The sequence below is a fragment of the Culex pipiens genome, chromosome 1, assembly GCF_016801865.2.
Source record: "Culex pipiens pallens isolate TS chromosome 1, TS_CPP_V2, whole genome shotgun sequence".
Lineage (NCBI taxonomy): Eukaryota > Metazoa > Arthropoda > Insecta > Diptera > Culicidae > Culex > Culex pipiens.
In genome coordinates, this window is record NC_068937.1 from 44074481 (window position 1) to 44096005 (window position 21525).

The window sequence follows — 21525 nt, forward strand, 5'->3', positions numbered from 1 at the left end:
TCAATGTGGCAAATAAATGTTTCTATTCGGTGTAAATCTGCCATTGAGATAATCGGATGCCTTCGCTGCTCACCTGATTGTAATTCTGCGAAAGCCAATTCTACTAACCTCATTTGTAAGCTAATGAGCCCCGCACAAATCGATCAATCAAGGGAAGGCCTTTGACTCTGGTGCTGGCCGACCACAGTGGCAAGGCAATTGTAATTGTTGCGCGTGTTGCGTTGATCTATCATTATTGCCTACCTTGAGGCGGTTTGCCCATGTACACGCGAGCACTCCTCTGACAGTTACAATCCGGTTTTGCCATTGATGGTAATTTCTCCCATCAATGCGTGAGTGTGTGTGTGTGTTAAATTCCACGATTTCCCGCACGTTTGATGTCGGTGGGCTGTCATAAAGTGGGCCCCGTGGCCAACAGTAACAACAACAATAACAACAACAACAGGAGCAACATCAAGGCCGGTGACAACCACGTCAACTCTGTGTTCATTAGAGTGGAAAACCCCGGGCGATGTTTGTGTTGACAGATTGGTTTTGCCTTTCCCACGTGTGCCAACGTGTGTATGTGTGAGGGATATATAAACAAACAATTTTCCTCAAACCAACCAGCAGAGTGTGCAGTCTCACGCTGTCAAAACCCAAAAATGATTGAAATTGGTGGTCGGCAATGATCAAGATTGTAATTGTTGATATTCTTTTTAGAAAAAAAATGTATTTTTTTGTTAAATTATATAAACTATATGTTATGAAATAAATTAATTTTCAACATATAAATATGTTTGCACCTTATCTCTTTACTATCTTGGTGGTGACCACCAAATGGCTTACAATGTAAACAACAGCTAAAATGTTATGGCTGTTGATAGGCTGAAGGCAGCATAAATGGCTCGTGGGACTTGGAGTAGGTACATGTATTTTAAAGGGAAAATATCACAAAAACCAAATAAACCGAAGCGTTTGCGCGGGGGAGTCAATTTGGTGGATTAATTAGGATCGCGTCTGGTGGTTTAGGTAGGCTCAAACGAATTCACATCGTTCGACAGATGATTAAGGATTTTCCAAAATGAAATTGTGGTTTTTACTTTAAACAGACTCGTTCCTGAAATTATTTTAATTAGTTTTGTCTTTTTAATTGTACACACTGGTGAACTCCGGGAGTGCGTTTGGCTGAGGTTTCAACCACTGACACGAGGTAGTCCACTAAAGTGTCATCTCTGACGCAAGATTCTCCAAAATTGGGGAGTCTAGCAGGACTAGCAGAAGTGTCGCCAAACCTCTTGGACTCATGTTTGGATAGCAAATGCAATATTTGTGGTGTACAAACTGTTGACGAATATGTCCTATTGCACTCTGGCATGCACGTGTGCACTAATGACAGGGTAACCTCTTAAGTACTACTTTGATGGCACACGTGTTGAAGTTGTAACACGAAAAGTTGATCAAAATGTTTTAGAAATAAAGGGCATTTTCTGAGCATCAACCTGAACTGACTTTTCCAATGCAAGCAAAATCATTCTCTATTCAACAGTAGTCACATGTTCATTTGCCACGACCCCCCACAACCTCCCTCGTTCACACTTGATTAAGCCAGACTTGCAGTGCACCTGGCGACGGCGGAGAACATGCTCCTTAACGAGAGCTCCCGAGAGCACTGTGATTCAGCAAACAGGTAATTAAAATTTCACCTAATGAAAACAAACATCCGCAAAGTCATCAGCCCCCGGAACTGCCGTGGCATTCAGGCATGAGTAGTGCTGCTCCGTTTCTAGTGGTGATCGTCGTCGCACTCACACCCCGCATAAAGATTTCTGATGAACTTACAGTAAATTTTAACGTTACAAAACGATAAAATATATTGTCATTTTGACAGTGTTTTAACAGTAGACAGCATCGTTTTTTAAGATAATTTGCGTCGTATTTTGGGACTTTACCATAAAAAAGGGGGGTTGTTATGCACCGGTACCATAAAAATTTCGAAATTTTTCCATACATTTTTTTTCCAAATACGACGCATTTTACTGTTAATCTAATGTTGCATTTTTCATTGAAAAACTTGCCCTGACTATAGAAAACATCATACATTTACAACAAATACAGTAACCTTTACAATGGATTTCACAGTAAATGTATAGTTCTTCAAGATTTTTTCCCTGCTAAATAGTACTGTTTAAACTATATTCGTACATTGAAATAAATAATAACTACAGCAGGTTTTATTGTACTTTTATTTTATTTATGGTATGTTTTACGGTATTTTCCTTAAATTAACAGTATGTTTTATTTTATTTTAGTTTCATTTACACTGTTTTTTTTAAATTGAACTTCAAAAATGAAACAATTTATTAGAAACAAACCAAGCTTTTCTTATTACTCATCACTCACAACTCCCGTCAGGATTTTCGTCACCGCCGTCCGTCCAGCATCTCGCCATTCAGGAAGGGTTTCCTTTAATCACCGCCGCGGTCGAGTTGAAACTGTCGTTGGGCTCCCTCCGACGTTTTCTTTCGTAATTCCGCTTCAAGCTGTCGGCTAAAAGCTCCGTTTTGTCGAGACTGCAAATGTAAAAAAAACACAATTAGAATCAATTTACACAGCCTGCATCCCACAACTTACGTCCACTTCTTCATCTTCAAATGTCCTGCTGCTTCAGGAATTAACGTTGCCACCAAGAAAGGAACCATGATGGCAAACTGGAATGTCCGCATTTCACGTCTACGAGCATCCGCGTTGGAAGTAGTAGACTCTGTAATCGAAAAAAAACAATACGTTAAAAATAGGTAACCTAAAAGAAAACACATCGGCCTGCCCAAGCAAGCCACGGAAAATGTCTACTGCTACAAATGAGAAAAGCTCGGAACTTAACCTCAAAGGTAAATTGTTGCACACCCTGGACTAACGAAGCAACCCATTCAAGCAATCGAAGCAACCATCAATCATTCAAGCATTCATTCACGATTCTACTTCTGACACTCGAACAAGATAGAATCAAATAAATTTAGCTCTCACGAAATACAACATAAATAAACCAAATGAACTTTTTTGACAGGTGTCAGTGCCGGGACTCAAAATTTTGTTCCGGTTGTTCCGTTTCGCATGGACACAAACACGGTTAGGAGCACGACAAGGACACGGCCACGGGAATGGCCAGGAACAGGCACCTACACGGCCAGGGACACGAAAACGGCCAGAAGCACAGACACGAACACGGTCAGGAGTTCGGACAAGGACACAGCCTAGAGCACGGCTACGGGAACGACAAGGAACAGGCAACTACGTGGTCAATTGCGCGTACACGAACACGGACAGATGCACACTTATCCGAAAAAAACTCAGGTTTTGACGTTTCGCGCAATCGGAAGCAAATTCAAATTCAAAAAAGAAATGTTAAGTCGTGAAAACGACACCTATCAAACCACTGAGTTCTTTGAGCTCATTTGCTACGTCACAGTTTTCTTGCCTACTGCGGAGTGGGATTCCGCCCCGTGGCTCTATCCTTTTCCAATAGAATAAAATGTCAAATACTCACACGAAGATGTTCGAACTCCTCGTAGCTTTTCCAGATCGAGCACTTGGCATCTTGGAGGCCTCCATTCGGAATGGATTATTGACGGTGGCCGGAAATGTCCGCAGTATGCGCCGGGTCTGCGTTTCCACTGCGGGTTTTGTCCCGTAACCGAACAGCTCCACACGCCCACTGAAAAAGACACAAATAATACATAAGAATAGCTTGACAATTTTTCGAAGCAGGCCATGGCAACAACCTGCTGTTGCTTCAGGGGGATTCCGCCCTCTCCAAAATTAATAAAACTCCAAAAACTTACCCAAATGTGAGAAAAATCCGCCATCCCGGAGATGTTCCGGTTCGTTCACCCGGCGGATTTGATGACGGAGGTTATTTTTCATAAGCACACGCGAGTAAAACTTGATTTCGATTCGAAACTGCAGCCAACACGGCCAACACGAAACATGAATGAACACGCGCGAGAGAAAAAGTTTGACAGCTCGCAGCTCGCTCAATCATGGTGCGTTCGTTTCAAGAGCGTCGGCTGCACAGTTTCTGTATAATGGTGCGTTCGTTTTATGATTCTTATTTATTGCTTTTTTACGATTTTTTTTTATTTATTTCGCAATAATGTTTAAAAGTTTAAATGTTTAAACGTTTAAATGTTTAAATGTTTAAATGTTTAAATGTTTAAATGTTTAAATGTTTAAACGTTTAAATGTTTAAATGTTTAAATGTTTAAATGTTTAAATGTTTAAATGTTTAAATGTTTAAATGTTTAAATGTTTAAATGTTTAAATGTTTAAATGTTTAAATGTTTAAATGTTTAAATGTTTAAATGTTTAAATGTTTAAATGTTTAAATGTTTAAATGTTTAAATGTTTAAATGTTTAAATGTTTAAATGTTTAAATGTTTAAATGTTTAAATGTTTAAATGTTTAAATGTTTAAATGTTTAAATGTTTAAATGTTTAAATGTTTAAATGTTTAAATGTTTAAATGTTTAAATGTTTAAATGTTTAAATGTTTAAATGTTTAAATGTTTAAATGTTTAAATGTTTAAATGTTTAAATGTTAAAATGTTAAAATGTTAAAATGTTAAAATGTTAAAATGTTAAAATGTTAAAATGTTAAAATGTTAAAAATGTTAAAATGTTAAAATGTTAAAATGTTAAAAATGTTAAAATGTTAAAAATGTTAAAAATGTTAAAAATGTTAAAATGTTCAAATGTTCAAATGTTCAAATGTTCAAATGTTCAAATGTTCAAATGTTCAAATGTTCAAATGTTCAAATGTTCAAATGTTCAAATGTTCAAATGTTCAAATGTTCAAATGTTCAAATGTTCAAATGTTAAAATGTTAAAATGTTAAAATGTTAAAATGTTAAAATGTTAAAATGTTAAAATGTTAAAATGTTAAAATGTTAAAATGTTAAAATGTTAAAATGTTAAAATGTTAAAATGTTAAAATGTTAAAATGTTAAAATGTTAAAATGTTAAAATGTTAAAATGTTAAAATGTTAAAATGTTAAAATGTTAAAATGTTAAAATGTTAAAATGTTAAAATGTTAAAATGTTAAAATGTTAAAATGTTAAAATGTTAAAATGTTAAAATGTTAAAATGTTAAAATGTTAAAATGTTAAAATGTTAAAATGTTAAAATGTTAAAATGTTCAAATGTTCAAATGTTCAAATGTTAAAATGTTAAAATGTTAAAATGTTAAAATGTTAAAATGTTAAAATGTTAAAATGTTAAAATGTTAAAATGTTAAAATTTTAAAATGTTAAAATATAATTGTAATTTTATTTGGCAACGATATCATGTTAGTCAGACTTTTTATCAGGGTAAGGAGGTGAACAAACCGGAAAATGTTAAAATGTAAAAAAATGTAGAATTGTGAAAATGTCAAAATGAAAAAACTTCGACATTTCAAAATGTTAAAATGTCAAATGGCATTTTGATTTTTTATGTTCTTGAATTTTAAAAATTATTATAAGGCTTTCTAGTCAGAAATTTACCAACACATTCAAAGTATGTTTACATGACAGCTGGACGTTTGTTTGCATCAGGTTTCCTATCTCTTTCTAGCAAAAGTTTTTTTGTCAGGCGACTTCTAGCTAGTTTTTTTGACTGACTGCCCGATATGTCAGCTAACATACTTCCCAGGGCTGTGACAGCTACAGCTCGATCATTGTTTGCATCAGGACACTGTGACGAGGAGTTCGTCATTTTTGAGTTAAATTATATTTTTTCACTGGGCCTAGAAAGCCTTATATTTATTTTTTTCACGGTTGGGTGTGTTGGCAATTGTTTTCGCTCCATACAAAAAAAAAGTGTGAACACCAAGGTGGACACCTAACCTATAAAAACCTAAAAGCAGCAAACGCAAAATAAACATTAAACACTGAGGGTTGAGACACAAAACTTGTCTGTGGTTGAGTGTCCTCATTAAAACAGTGCACTTTATCAAAATATCACATATGACTATTTAAAATTCAATTTGGCATTGAAATTATATTTCTGGTATTTTAATATTAATTCTCAATACTTACCGAGTTTAACTTTTTTTATCCTTAGAACGAAACGAAAACGAATTTGACTTTAGCTGTCGGCCACCATTGCTAGTACCAACCACTAGTGTCTTCCTTTTATCTACAAGGACTTCACCACCCTGGGCTCCTATGTGTACGAGAGTATGTCACGGAGCGAAGGCACCGAAACCCCATACTGACACTTAGAATTTCAGGGTGCCCGCTGCGGGATCTGAACCGGCGATCTCTGGAATGTGAATTCAGTGCGGGGTCCGATTGATCCACACGGAAGGTTAATCTTGAATCCTTGAAACCTTGCAAATATTTTTCAAACTTCATGTCCCCCTCTTCAAAATCGGCTCGAAAAATCAGGAGGTAAAAAAATCAGCAGCTTAACTTTTTATGGAATTAGAAGTCTAATCAACTGATAACAATTTCAAATGCATTTCCTGCGTTGATAAACATATTTAGCATGATTGAGCGCGTCTAAAAATATATTTAAAAACCAACTTTTTTGTGAAAGAACACAATTTCTGAAATACTTAGATATTTTGAAAACTTAAGATTGCAAAACAATTGAACTGGTGTAACATGCATTTTAAAACACTTTTTTCATTCAAATATTGAATCCGTTTGAAGCTTGCGTATTTTATATTTCAAAGGATAATTTTTTTTCATTACGTAACTAAAATTGAACTTACTGTGAAAAAAAAAATCAAAAAATACATCATCGTATTTTTTCTATCAAACCACGCAATTTACTGTACCGATATATTTTACGGTAGCTTATTTTTTGAGACTGTATAAGATTACATATAACAAAACCATCCAACTTGCTGTAATCATGAATTTTAAGGTAGCTCTACCGTCATTCCAATAAAGTTCGAAAAAGACAACAATAAACTTACTATAGATATTATAATATCTATTGTAACTGCATGGTTTTAACAGTGCAAATCATCATATAATTTTATGCGGGACGTGGTCATTAAGTGGTTTGGAGTGGGTTGGGCTCGGTTTAACCCTTTCGAGCCTGAATTTTCAAAAAAATATTTTTTATTCTAATGATGGGAAAATGATTCTTAAGACCATACGAAAATTATAGGCCTGTTTTGAAAATTTTCATTTTTGGGTCATATATGACCCATCAGGCTTGAAAGGGTTAAGGTGCTGGCACGTTCAACGCAAATTCTAGCTTCTAGCAAATTAGTCAACAATGCTTACATTTTTGAATTCGATACAATTAAAGTTAAAGAATTTTAATTAGGTTTTAAATCCTGAATGTGCAGAATAAAACAAAAGACATATTTAGACATATTTATATAATTTATATTTGAGCAGTTTTTAAATATCATGATTAACACTCAAACGCTAAGGTAGCCATTTGACCCCTATTTTTATTCTTAAAAATCTCATAACTTTGGGTATAATTGACCAATTTGGATGCTTCCGGTTGCAAAAGATATTCCGGATTCCGTTGGGGTACCTCGGCTCTCCTATTTGAGTTTTTGGTCAATATAACAAAATAAAATTCACAGAACAATGTCAAAAATTATGCAAAACTTCAAGGCATCATTCTAATACATCATCCTGCAAAAATAATTGACAAAGTTAAGTTCTATGGGGCACTGGGGCCGGATCCAGTTGTCCAGGTAGATTTGAAAGGTCCAACTCAAAGTTAATTTATCGAGCAATTTGTAGCTTTTCTTAGTGAGGTGAGAAAAAATACAAAAGAGCTTGTTAGTGCGTCCATCCCGGGAAATCCCGGGACAAAAATCCCGGGATTTTTGCAAAACCGGAAATTCCCGAATTTCCTGGAATTTTTACAAAAAAAAAAAAAAATACAAATTCACGGAATTCGTCAACAACACGTCAACACTCAAAATCAAAAGTATCCTTTTTCAACTTCAACAATCGCTTCGTTCGCCATTGTTCGCTTTCGCATTGGCTTGCGCAGTTGTGAATTTGATTTTTGTCTACATTTTCCCGAGTAAATATTTAAACTGAACTGCCAATTCAATGATAACAATAATTAATGATAAAAATAGTTTGATTCCAGAAAAATGGCAGATATTTGGGGTTATTATAATTAAATAATGGCATCATTAGTGCGCTGACCACGCGTTATCTTGTTTTTGCATGCTCATTTTCATTTCTTTTGTGTCGCTGTTTGTGTGCTTGGGTGAGTGGTTATTATAATTAAATAATGGCATCATTAGGATTCGCAGTGAAAAGCGATTTTTTTTGTGTGTGCCTTTTATTTCGCATTTTTGTCGTGTATTGTGTGCTGCGAGGAGAAGATTACCCTCTGAAAATGCAGCGTCATCAGTGCATAATTGGCAAAGGGAGCGAGTGGTCGTAAAAAATATTCGGAGTGAAAAGTGATTTCTTTTGTGATTTTTAAAGCCCTTCCTATATCATCGTTGATCGGAAGGCACGGCGTCGGGTGGATTGTGTTTAAATTTTTCGAATAAGGTTTTATTTTTTTGCGGTGAAAAAGCCATTTCTATATAATGAACGAAAGACGCACTGACAATTGGGATCGTTGAGTTAATAGTGGAGCAAAATAACTGTTGCGTCTTTCAATTACGAAAATTTTGATACCCAGACATGTATAGGTCATCGCTGAAATTTTTTAGTTATCGCAGTTTTAGTGAAAAAAGTTGATTTTTTGCCGATTTCGTCATTTTCCTGTTTTTGCACGCGGCGCGTCAAAAAACGCAGTTTTTATTTTCAAAAAATCATATCTCGGAAACGTACGGTTCGACATCGCCAATTTTTTTTTATGTTTTGTGAAATTTTCCGAGGAATCCGATAAAAATATTTTCAGACATAAGCTCTTTGGTCCAGACACGGTCAAAACGCCATTTTAAGTTTTCATACGACTTTTTCAATAGTTAAGCTAGATTTTTGGAACTTCTTACTACTATCCCAAATAGCCAAACACATCACCTTTCTTTTGCGTCTAAGACAGCTAAAATCGGATGAATGGCGCGGAGATATGATTTAAGCATAAGCATAAGCATAAGCATAAGCATAGGTGCCCACCCGCAGTTGCTACTCCGTTGTTGACCAGGACCTCCAGAAGTTACATCCACGAGCCGTGGAAGATAAGTGGGAGCTATCTTTCCTCGCTTCGCAACTTCTCAAAGGCCCCTATCATGCTGATCAATACCGGCGCCGGCCACGACCAGTGGTAGGGTCACGGGGAAGTGGATGGGAATGTTAGTCCGATACTTGAGTGATAGAGACCGCCCAATCGACTGCATCTCCGACAAAGTATCACATGAGTTTTGAGGGGGTTAGTAGATGGGTATGAGGTCAGGATTCACGAGTGGCAGTGATGTGACCATGAGCATTTTGTTTATCGGTTGAAAATTTTAAATCTTAGGCAGCCGGCTGCGGAAAGATAGATAATTGATCATTTAAAAAGTTTTTTTTTTATCGAACGCGTGCCAGCCGAGCAGTAGTGCTATGGGCTGGACTTATCAGTATATTTTTACAATTTACAATTTAGATAACGCGAGCAAATTTCAAAAATAGTAAATAAATGACGCTTTACTCTTCATAAAATCGATCGATGCGAGTTGGAATAAATTTTTACGAACATTAACGATGACAATTATCGCGAAAAAACAGGACTGCGCGTCCCCAGAAGCACTGCACTTATGATGTCCAATAAGTTATAATAACCACTCACCCAAGCACACAAACAGCGACATAAAAGAAATGAAAATGAGCATGCAAAAACAAGACAGCCCGTCCGCGTGGTCAGCGCACTAATGATGCCATTATTTAATTATAATAACCACTCACCCAAGCACACAAACAGCGACACGAAAAAAAAAAAAACGAAACTATTGGCACTACGCCCCCCGGGGCATGGCCTTCCTCTAACGTGGGATTTCTGCTCCAGCGCCTCTGACGAGACAGGAGAAACCGGGACCGACGTTTTACTTCACCATCCGATAGAAGCTCAGTGGATAAGGCGGGAATCGAACCCGCGTCTCATAGCATCATCGGGATCGGCAGCCGAAGCCGCTACCCCTGCGCCACGAGACCCACAGCGACACAAAAGAAATGAAAATAAGCATGCAAAAACAAGACAGCGCGTCCGCGTGGTCAGCGCACTAATGATGCCATTATTTAATTATAATAACCACTCACCCAAGCACACAAACAGCGACACAAAAGAAATGAAAATAAGCATGCAAAAACAAGACAGCGCGTCCGCGTGGTCAGCGCACTAATCAGTTTAGTCGCTGGCAAGGTTGAAAAAAAATCTCTTCTAGCGAATAATGATTGCCTGAAGAAAGGCCCTCTGAGTATGCTTTGATCTCGTTTTTCCCGACTGCCACTTGATCGCTGAGTGTTGCAGAGACGAATAAAAATTTTAATGATTGGTAGGCTTAGTGATTTTTCACGCTCAAAAATTGCAAATTTCACGGGGACCTCAATTTCAAAACACCAAATTTCACGCAAATTTCGCGGAACGTGAAAAATGTTAAAATAACTCTGAAAATCTTATGTTTAAATCACAGAAACTGCTTTTTATGCTTCATTATATATTATTTAAATAAACTAAAAACAATTTGAATAAATTTGAACCTGACACAAAAAAAATCTCCTAATTTTCCAAAAAGATTCCACCTGGTTTATGGATGGGCTCTATATATATTTTTAAACAAAATGTATGGCATGCGTATTCTCATTTATTGAATTGTTTTGTTTTTTAATATTTGAATAATAAAGCTAAAAAGTTTTCACAAGTTTGCTTCATTTCACTGAATTTGAAAGCAAGATTCAACAATCTTGTCCAGCCAAAATAAGTTCAATAATTTGAATTTTTTGCGACATTTAGCATATTAAAAATAATATTATTTTTTTTATTCAAAATGAAATTTTTAGCACTTGTTTTTATTTTTCTTGCTCTTGTTAGTGCTTTAGTTATAGAAATAATTGTTCCAAAATGGATTATGATGCAACACACAGCTGAAAGGAACTCCAAAACTCTGTTATGAATTGCAAAAGAACTGATTGTATTTTGATTATTCACCAATAAATCCGAATTGAATAAAAAAAAAAAACAAAAAAAGTGGTATTTTGTAAACTTTTACGGGAATTATCCACCCAAATAATCAAATATCGTTTAAATTAAACAGGACTCAGAAAAATCAGAAAAGTTTTTAAAAGTTGATTTCAAAGAAAAAAAATGCCCTTTATTTTAATTTGAATAAAACAAAGCTTGATTCTTTTAATTCCTTATGAAACTATACCTTTCAAATAAAATAGCTGTAAAATTTTTATAACAGCAAATGAAAATATTACTAAACTTACCTAAAGTAACCATCTCAACGTCCTTCCTCAATCTGATACAAAGTGTTATACTAACAGGCTATCGTTTCCAATAAATTACAAATTACTAGCCTTAATTAGTTTATAAAAAAATAAAAAAAATGAACAATTCTTCAAATGGTTCATATCAAGCATTTCAATTGTAAACTAATAAAATTTACTTAAATAGTTGTTATTTTGAAAAAAAAAATTGAGAAAATTGATAAACTTCACAGTACGCCGTCTTCGAAATCGTCAAAAATCACTTACCCTATGTTAGTAATTTTACCAGGGTATTCACTCGTTTATTTCTACAGTATTTCATAAGATTATTTTTATTCTTATTTGAGTTTGATAAATCATTTTAAGAAAAATACACAGCAAAAAATAATGTAAATTTGGAAGCTGTAATTTTGGAAGGTTGAATATTACCTCTTTTATGATGTAATTTTACCTCAATTTAGACTGAAAAAGTGACATTACATCAAAAAAGTGGTAAAATTACACATTTTCAGAGGTAAAATTACACCTTTTTCTGACATAAAAGATGTACCCCTTCCCAGATGTAATATTACCATGTTGTTTTTTCTGTGTAGTTACAGTTTCACACAAACATAAAATTTCACGGGATTTCGCGGAAAAAGCCAAATTTCACGAATTTCACGTTGTCCGCGAAATCGTGAAATTTCACTAACCCTAATGATTGGGTTTAGTCGCCAACTTGCTGCGATCTGATTATAATTTTCCCCATTTAACACCAGCAGTCATGGGTTGTTACAATCATCGACTGCACTCATGACGAATGACAGCTAGTCGTGGCAATTTGAGAATAAAGTTTATTCTCAGCAGTCTTATTCGTGAGGTGTAACAGGCAGCGATTAATCGCAAAATTAATCATAGTCGTCAGATTTTCAACACTGGTCGCTGGGGCCGATTTTTCAAGAAACTGATCTTTGATAACCAGAATGCTCAAAGCTTCAATGATATATTTACCAAAACTTTTGCAAGGATCTGACCTGCATGCCACTGATAACGCTTTAATTGTTACATCCTAATACACTGAAACACCGTTGTTTTGAAACCAATATAGGCCGTGGAGATCTCTATTGTTGTCAAAACCAGGGGACGACATCTATATCTCACTACAGGCAGCTCGCCCATTTCCAACACAAGCTGTCAACTTCGGCACCAGAACAAAAGGGAGCTGTCAATTACGGTGCCAGCACAAAAAAAAAACAGCTGTTCGTTACGGAACCATCTTGTCATTTATTAACATTTGTAGTGCGCCATTGCATTGAAACATCACAAGCGTTAAAGCGGCCAGGCCTACTGCGTAAAGCCGTATCGCAGAGATGATTCGTAATTGGGTTGAGTTTGAGCACTGAGAGTTCGAACAACAACACAATTCTGAATCGACAGGGGAGGAAGAAGCGTGGGGACACACCACCATACGCTCCGAGATTTGGTTATATTCGTTGGGAGCACCATGCTAAGAAGGTTTGGTACTCCGGCACCCTTTGGGATGGAACATTGTATTTACACGAATGCCCTGGACACTTTTTGCCGTGGTTATAGCGCCACAACTCGCTCTTTAAGAGCGAGTTTTTCACCAATGTGTAACAGGTCGTATCGAGGTGCTCCGATTTGGATGAAACTTTCAGCGTTTGTTTGTCTATACATGAGATGAACTCATGCCAAATATGAGTCCTCTACGACCAAGGGAAGTGGGGTAAAACGGGCTTCGAAGTGTGAGGTCCAAAAAACCTAATCTAATCTAATCTAATCTAATCTAACCCTATCGCAGCCAGTCTTTGGAGGGCATCCTGGAGAATGCCTTAGGTGGATTAACGCCTAGCATCTTCTTGTCATTATTAAAATTTGCAGTGCCCCATTGCATTAGAATGCATTGAAACATCACAAATGTTAAAGCGGCCAGGCCAACTGCGTAAAGTTTACCGCAAAGATGATTCGTTGAATTGGATTGAGTTTAAACACGAAAGTTGAAACAGCAATACAGTTCTGAATCTACAGGGGAGGAAGAAACGTGGGGATCCCCCGCTCACGTTCCTGTGTTTAGAGCAATTTATCGTTGGGAGCAACCATGCTAAGAAGTTTTGGTGCTCCGGGACCCTCTTGGATGGGACATTGTATTTCCACAAATGCCCTGGACACTATTTGCCGTAGTTATAGCGCCACAACTCGCTCTCTGTTGATGATAAAACAAGGATAAGTACAAAATCGCTACATTTTTTATGTAATGATTAGGTATTTTATATAAAATACTTAAATATAATTTTAATTTAATTCCATTTTAACACAAGGATAAGAAAATAAACTCACTCACCTTGAAATATGAAGAGAAATACCGGCATACACGATCGCATGCACAGTAAGCTTACCTTAATTTTGTGGTAACGTCGATCAATCGTTTCCATGGCTCAGAACTGATTTCTGACCCTCTCTCACTCCCAGAGCGGCCCGTCCAATGTTGACGCTCCACCACATTTTCCCTCGCTCCCGCAACATTCGTTGATGAGCGACGAAAAATTCGGTGGCAATATGTGGTGCGTTGGTTGCGACGTGGCGACGGCACACCAAAACATCCAAACCGTGATCAGCCAACCAAACACACGCACCATCCACCTCTCCTCAGCATCATCGCTCCCACCGCTCGACGCCCCACAACGTCGATTCTGCTCGGGTGGCGGCCTTCCTCTAGGCCTTCCTCAATGCTGCGCTCTTCAGAGAGCGAAGCTGCTCTTTCACAACTCTTCACTCTTCTTCCTTCAACACCCCGACGGTTCTTTCCCAACACACTGCACCAACACACGCTACTTTTCAATCCGGAGCAGTTCATAGAGTTCATCCGGTTCATCTCACTTATTTGCATTGTCGGTGTATTAGTGTGACATTTCTCGCTACGGCCCTTTGGCGAGAAACAACAACACAATGGCTTCCATAGAACCGCACAAAAAACGAAATAAAAAACGCTAAATTAACCCACAAACTATGAAAACTTAAAAAACTTTCACTGTTTTCTTCTTAATCAACGTTTCTTGGATTTGTGTAGGCCACTTCCAGACTAAAATAACGCAGAAATCACTTGAAAAATCGATCCAAAGCAAGCGCGACGACAAAACCAAACTGCACCCGAATGGCGCGGAGATATGATTTTTAGAAAAAAAAGTGGTTTTTGCGAAAAATGACGAAAATTGCCATTTTTCGAACCACCCTAGCACGATGTAGGCCACCCTAATGGCCGAACAAAAAAATACGGGTCTAATTATTTTGGCCAAGGAACCCCCAGAAAAATTTGAGCCCGATCGGAGCACTTTTTTTCGGTTTAGGCTCTTTTCAAATGGAATTGCTGTATATATAGGTGAAGGGATTTTATTAAATGATCATTATATTGCATTGTTACATTCATTTGATTATATAACCACACTATATTTTACACTGAACACATTATACAAAACACATATGAAATTGTAAACTGGAGCGTTTGGTACGGTATGTCCACGCATCCTTCCTCCCCTGTAGATTCTGTGAAATGTGATCCGTTCTCAGAATCCTCTCTGCGGTAAACACAACGTAGTAGGGCTGGCCGCTTTTATTTTTGCAATACATTTTCGGGTGTTCTCGGATGTACTGCAATTATTAATAATGACAAGAAAAGTGCTTGTGGCGTAACCTAATCCCAAGACTTTCCAGCATGCTTTCATCGGACTGGCTGCGTTTGTGTTAGATTAGATTAGATTAGATTAGATTAGATTACACGGAGAGACCGGCCAGGGCAAATCTAAGAAAATCTTGGTTAATTTAACTAAAAGTATGGGTTAATTTTTTACACAGCTTTTTTTCAACAATCGATTGTTGATTTTGTTAACCCAAAATTGCTGACCACCAGTAACTAAAATTAACTAAAAAAATAGTTGGAATTGCCATTTTCGTTGGTTAAATGGCCGAAAAAAATTCTAGCAGTCGACTGCTAGAATATTTTTTTCAGAAAATTAACTAATTTTTTTTTGTTTTAAGCTGAAATATTGTGGAATATTCTGTAAAAAACAGGCTGGGCCATACTTTTCAACTATTTTTCAACAATTTTTTTCGTTTTATTAACTGAAATATTTTTGCATGCTGCAAATTATTAGTGAATTATAACAAAACATTTCTTAATTAAACATAATTTATGTTAGTGTCGATATATATTTTCTTTAATTATCTAACGATACAGGCCGGGCTGAATTTCTAGCTATAATTTTAACTAATGTCTTACTTAAATACAGAAAAACATTCGTGCATGTAGTCAATAATTAGCTATTGTTAGCAATATTTTTATTGAATTTGCAGTAAATTTTATAATAATGCCTCACAAATTAATGCTGGGTGTTTTTATATTCGCATTTATTCTGCCTAAAATTTTAACTTTTTGTACTAATTTGTTTTTTTTTTTGCATGAAGTTATTAAATTACTGTTAAAAAGCATCAAAACAAAACTTTTTATTATCTGTTATTATAAAACATGTAAAGTTTGATTAAAGTTTGAAAAAAATACGTTGCATAAATCTAAAAAAATAATAATAAAACATATTACAAATTTTGTTAAACATATTTATAAAAGATGTTTAATTTCTCGTGAATTCCTTGAAGATATTTCACCAAGTAAGTTATTATGTTGTATAAAATTAAGTGTTGTATTCACTTACCATCACTGTGCAATCATCCGATAAGTCATCATCATCTACAACGGTCTCAGGTTTAGTTATTTTTCACACAGAATTTACACCAAAACGAACCATTTGCTGCAAATAGACATATAAAATTTATTAGTAATTTGATACAAAATCCTTAATTTTGTCTATAAACTGAAAAAAGGATCGTAAATAAATGTAATTATAATGAGGAAAGAAGAAATATCAATAATGCTCCGTTTCCTGAAAACAATATTTTGAGTTTTACTTACCAGTTTATTTAGCAGTCTTCTATTAACAGCATTTTTAAAATATTTCTATCTTCTTTTGTATATCTTTTATAAATTTTATTTTTTAGACATTTCCCATCATCTCATTTTTATTTTGATATTATGTGTACTCATTTCCATATATTTTATGGTTGATGATTCTGAAAAAAAATGGTTCATTAAAATTGTATCCATCGTAAGCACGAAGGTTTTTGATTATTCAGTTTTCTAATTAAAATCACAACAGATAAATTGTTATGTAAAAATAAATCCATACTTACTTAGATTAACCAACCTTTTGTTAAATTTGCCCGTGCAAGTATTGTCGTGCAAGAGTTCGCCCGCCTCTTCCTTTCACTGCCCTTCCCTTTCCTTAAAACATTGTCATGAAGTCCCCTCGCATCAGAGGTCCTCATTGCGAATGTCCTCGTCTTGTTCTTCATAGTTTATCACCTGCAAAGAAATCATCAACAAACTTACTCACCAATTGCACCTCCACAGTTGCAACAGTGTTCACTTCGATTTGCACTTCAACATTAGCCAAATAGTGTGATTTTCACCTTTCACATTCTCTCACTTCACAATTAACAACACAAACTCAACAAATCGACCGCTCTTGTTCGAATCCTGACTTCAAATGACAAACGTAAACAAACCCAAGTTCATCTTTTAAATAATCAACCAATTGATATTTACATTTAACCAAAAAAAATCTTGATTTTTCTAAAACCAAAGCTAACAGTCGAGCACGTTCATTCGAGTTCGGGAAATCTGTTAGCTTTTTGCCTTTAGCATTTTCAACAAACAGGTTATTAAATTATTACTGAATTTTGGTTGATTCAACTGAAAATTGGCCGTAACAAGTACGTTTTTGTGAAATTTACGAAAGTAAAATCAACAATTTTAATTGTTAAAATTTCTGGGCACAGTCTCTCCGTGTAGAAAAATGGCAGATATTTGGACATTGTACGACAAACTGGACCATTTCTTGCAAGGGAGGCTCAACGAGTGGACTTTTGCGTCATGGAGCTAACGTACACAATTTCCGGGTCAAGCGTCGTATACCGGAATCAGTTGATTAACCCGAAGATGTCCCGAATGGTTCCAAGCAAGCAACAAGCAATACCTCCAAACAGTCGACGATTGAACGGTTCATGCAGAAAAAGCCCATGCATAAAATGGTTGCTCGGCTGGCGGCTCAAGATGGGCTGACCATCAGTGCTATTACAAACAGTAAATTCATACATACTTCATTTGCCCAACGAGGATACCAGCTGCCGTTATCAAAAACGTCCGTGATGAAATTGATTCACGATTACAACGAGATCGCTAAACAACAGACCGTGCAACAGATTCAGGACAAGCTCGCCGAACTGCACTTTTTGAGCATCACGTTGGGTGAATGGACAAGTTCTGGCAACCGGAAGTATTTGAACGTCAACGTTCATTTTGAGGACGGCGCGTTCTTTAATCTTGGACTGGTTCGCGTAAGGGGATCGGCCATATATGCGACGTGATTTTCAAATCTTCGGAGACCTCGGACGATCTCTTGGAGAAATCAGATTCGGTCGATGAGGATTGTGATTCGGAAGATTTTGGTGACTCCAAGGACGCAACAATATAAACAATCCGCTTATTGATTTTTCTTCTTTTTTTTGCCTTTCTTACTAAAGAAAGGTATAGGGTTTGCTTTTGGCTCCGACGCCAATTCAAGCTTCGTTCCCAAATCATTTCTCGAGAAATATTCATTCGAAAAATCTGCAAAAAATCATGGACGATCGATTTTCGACGCCCGATCGATTGACAATGACAGAATTGGTCTACCTCCAATATCCGAATTTTGGCGCTTGATTTACTGTAGAGCACGCGTGACGTCCGTGTGTGGTAAAAAAGTGCTCAATTTTGTGGTAGGGGGTTTCTCAGAGCCCACATTATGGATTTGAGCTCTCTTGGGCGCATTTGAAAGGGGATGTGCTGAACCTGAACCAGTTCCATACCAAATTTGAATTTATCCATTTTTTATGGGGACTCGGAGTGTGTTTTCACCAAATCAGGCGGTTTTCAAATGAAAATTCGGTCGAAAGTTGAAGTATTGAAATCGTTTATTTGTCCAAAAAATTGCATTTTCCCAGCCCTACATCCTCCCAAATTTTCATCCATGTCGGTAATGTGGTTCTTGATTTACAGCTTGTGGACTAATTCACTGTGAGGGGGAAAAACCCCTAAAAAAGGTAAAAACCAATTTTCACCAAATGCCAAAACTATTCCTTTGGCATTTTATCTATTTTTTTTTCTCCACATCATAATCTAGACCATACTCGATGTTCTGAAACAAATTTGACCTCATTCGGATTTACCGTTCAGATTTTAGAAAATTTCCATTTTTGCCTTTCTTACTAAAGAAAGGTATAGGGTTTGCTTTTGGCTCCGACGCCAATTCAAGCTTCGTTCCCAAATCATTTCTCGAGAAATATTCATTCGAAAAATCTGCAAAAAAGTATGGACGATCGATTTTCGACGCCTCGTCGACAAGTTGTCAAGTTGAGCTTCACATGCAGACGCGAGCAATGCTGGCGCGTGATGCTGGCGGGTATAGAGTTTTGATACTAGATTACCCCCTTTTAGGGCAAGTTGCTTTATCGATTGCTCGTTCAACACACATCGCCTATCATTATTTTCTATGCTAAGCTTCAGTGAACGCAAACTTGACGCAAGCAGCTATCTGTTCTGAAGCCTCATGCTCATTCTTTTGCCTTTCTTTTTTGTTTTGCTCATTCTCTGATCGAACTCTGAGCGAACGAATTTCTGGGAAACGTCTAAGCTTCCCATGTGCCAGTGACAACGCACATCGCGGGTTTGGTTTTCTAGCTTCGGTACTAGCCTTTTTGTGTATTAGTATTTTTGTTCATCGTACCAGCGCACCAAGGTGGTTTATTCGGTACGTTTGCGTTTGTCGTAGTGAAGTCCCACCGAGCGCTCAGTCGTTGTATGCTTCCCAATCCCAAAAACGCCTAAATGCTTGCTTATTGAAAGCTCACAATTTTGCCTAACGCCTAAATGACAGTTTAGTGAATTACAGTAGGCGTTTCAAAGCTTTCAAGAACATTTATGCGGCTTTACCGTTACATCGTTGTTTACAACACGGCAAATTCTCGGGTGTTGAAACACTTTCTGCCAGTCATTTTGTAACCACTTTAACTCATTGGAGCAAGACGGAATTATTTTGTTTTCTCGTTAATTTTAAATATTTTGAAAAGTGCAAAAAAACACTCAGAGAATACGAACAATTTAGCGATATGCAGAAAACATTACGAACATCGCAAATTGTGAGCTAATTCTCTGCCTCAAAAATAATTTGTTCTGATTTTAAAAATCGAAAATGCTTGTGTGCGAGCACAGCTTACAACCGGCCATAGCAAATGGGGCAAAAACCAGCGCTTTATAAGTTATGTGAAAAAATAAGGTTGAGTTTAGAATTGTATCATGAATGGACCATTCATTCTTTATTTTGCTATTTCTTTGAAAAAAAAAAATCAACTGCCGTTAACTTCCTTTTGTAAGAAAGGCTCTATCTCACCCCAGGTGGGATTTAATCGGGTTTTTAGGATTGTGCAACTCATCAAATTGGGTCCTAAAATGAAGCTTAGATTGCTGATATTATTGTTTACAGCGATAAAACTTATTTTTCTGAGTACAATGACCCTTTGCACGACCACAAAGAGTTTAAAATGGATTTTTAAATCAATTTTGAAAAATTAACTTCGTTGTCCTTCTTGACAGAAAAGCTCCTACTTGACAGCTCGTTCCAAGGGGACCATAGTTGATCCATCGAAAAAAAGTTGTCTCGTCAATAAAAAATTTTGCATTAAAATGAAAAAAAGTGATCAGAAATGGTTTTTAATCGTGTTTTTTACCGTTGTACATAAAAATTGACATAGGGCTTTAATACCCAATTACCGAGCAGTTCTATTGCAGATCCGAAATATCTGCAAGCTGTTCTGCCGATCCCCGGTCAAAACGCGATTCTGCAGAAGAAAGTTGTCCAAGAATTCGGCAACCCACATCAATTGATCCTTGACGTGAAGACGCGATGAAATAGCACAGAGTAGATGTTGGCGCGTTACATCAAACTACATGGTTATGTTTCTGAAGCTTTAAAAGAGCTTGGAGACTTGGCACCAGTTTCGACCTCGGACTTTGATTCGATTTCTAGCTGTGCACTTTAACCGATTCGTGTCGTTTCCTAACGTTTAGGGAAACGTGACGCAAACCTTCTAACGGTGGACTTTTTAGCTGCCAAAATGGAAATGTTAAACTCAGCTGTGTCGCGCCAAATACTTGATGCGGTGAAAGTGCGAATTAACCTGCGCCGGAACATTGGAATCACATCGTTGATCAAATTTCTGATCAATCCTAATGATTGGGAATCAAATTCGGCGTTTCCACTCTTGTCACGCGCAAATTTGTTCAAGTTTGTTCTTGTTGCTTGGATTTGATAAAATGGCATTCAGATGATGTGAATGGAACAAATGCTGCAGAATCCGATTTGAACTTGCAAACAGGGCCCAAATCAACTCAGGATGAGCTTGCCGCTTTAATCGATGTAAAGGCTGAACCGTCCAACAAGCAATCGACCACAAAGGCGAGCAAGTCTAGTATCATCCATAAGGAATTAACACTGTTCGAAATAACCGGAGAGCTGACTCCCACATAGAAAAATGGGCGGAAAACGGCCAAAAAGCGGGGACGTTTTGCCTGAAAGCGGGCCCGATTTTCAGCACGCTTTTTCCCCTCGTTGTGGCCCATTGCGTGCCAGAATGCAACATTTAGGCGGGCGTTACGTATTTTGGCCGATGTGTTACGCCCGTCTGTGGCACGCTTTTGGGCACATTTTGTCCACGATAACGGGCTAAAAAACGGGAGCGGAACGGGCCGCATTTTGGGGGGTGCTTCTTCTTCTTTTTTCTTGTTTGTTTATGTTTCGGATTTTTGAGGTTATGTTCCCCTTTTTCATTCTCTAACAAAATCAAAACAGCAAGTTTTTAAATTATTGTTTAACGTTCTGTTTGGTTTATTTTCATTTATTTTTTACGTTAATTAGAATCCTGGGAGAGTGCGCAACATTTTTTTGTGTTGTTTTTCTGCTGTTTTCGGGTTTTGTTCTTTTTGTGTTTTTGTAGGTTTGTTTAACTTTGCTTT

At 36.8% G+C, this 21525-nt stretch overlaps 1 long non-coding RNA gene across 1 annotated transcript; it reads right to left on the reverse strand.

Annotated features, from left to right (window-relative positions):
• Positions 1-1796: 1796 nt before the first annotated feature.
• Positions 1797-4068, reverse strand: LOC128093827 (uncharacterized). Its single transcript, XR_008212777.1, has 4 exons — positions 3822-4068; positions 3527-3694; positions 2614-2743; positions 1797-2552 (listed from the first exon to the last, which is right to left on the reverse strand). It is a non-coding gene; the product is annotated as an uncharacterized LOC128093827 (long non-coding RNA).
• Positions 4069-21525: the final 17457 nt, after the last annotated feature.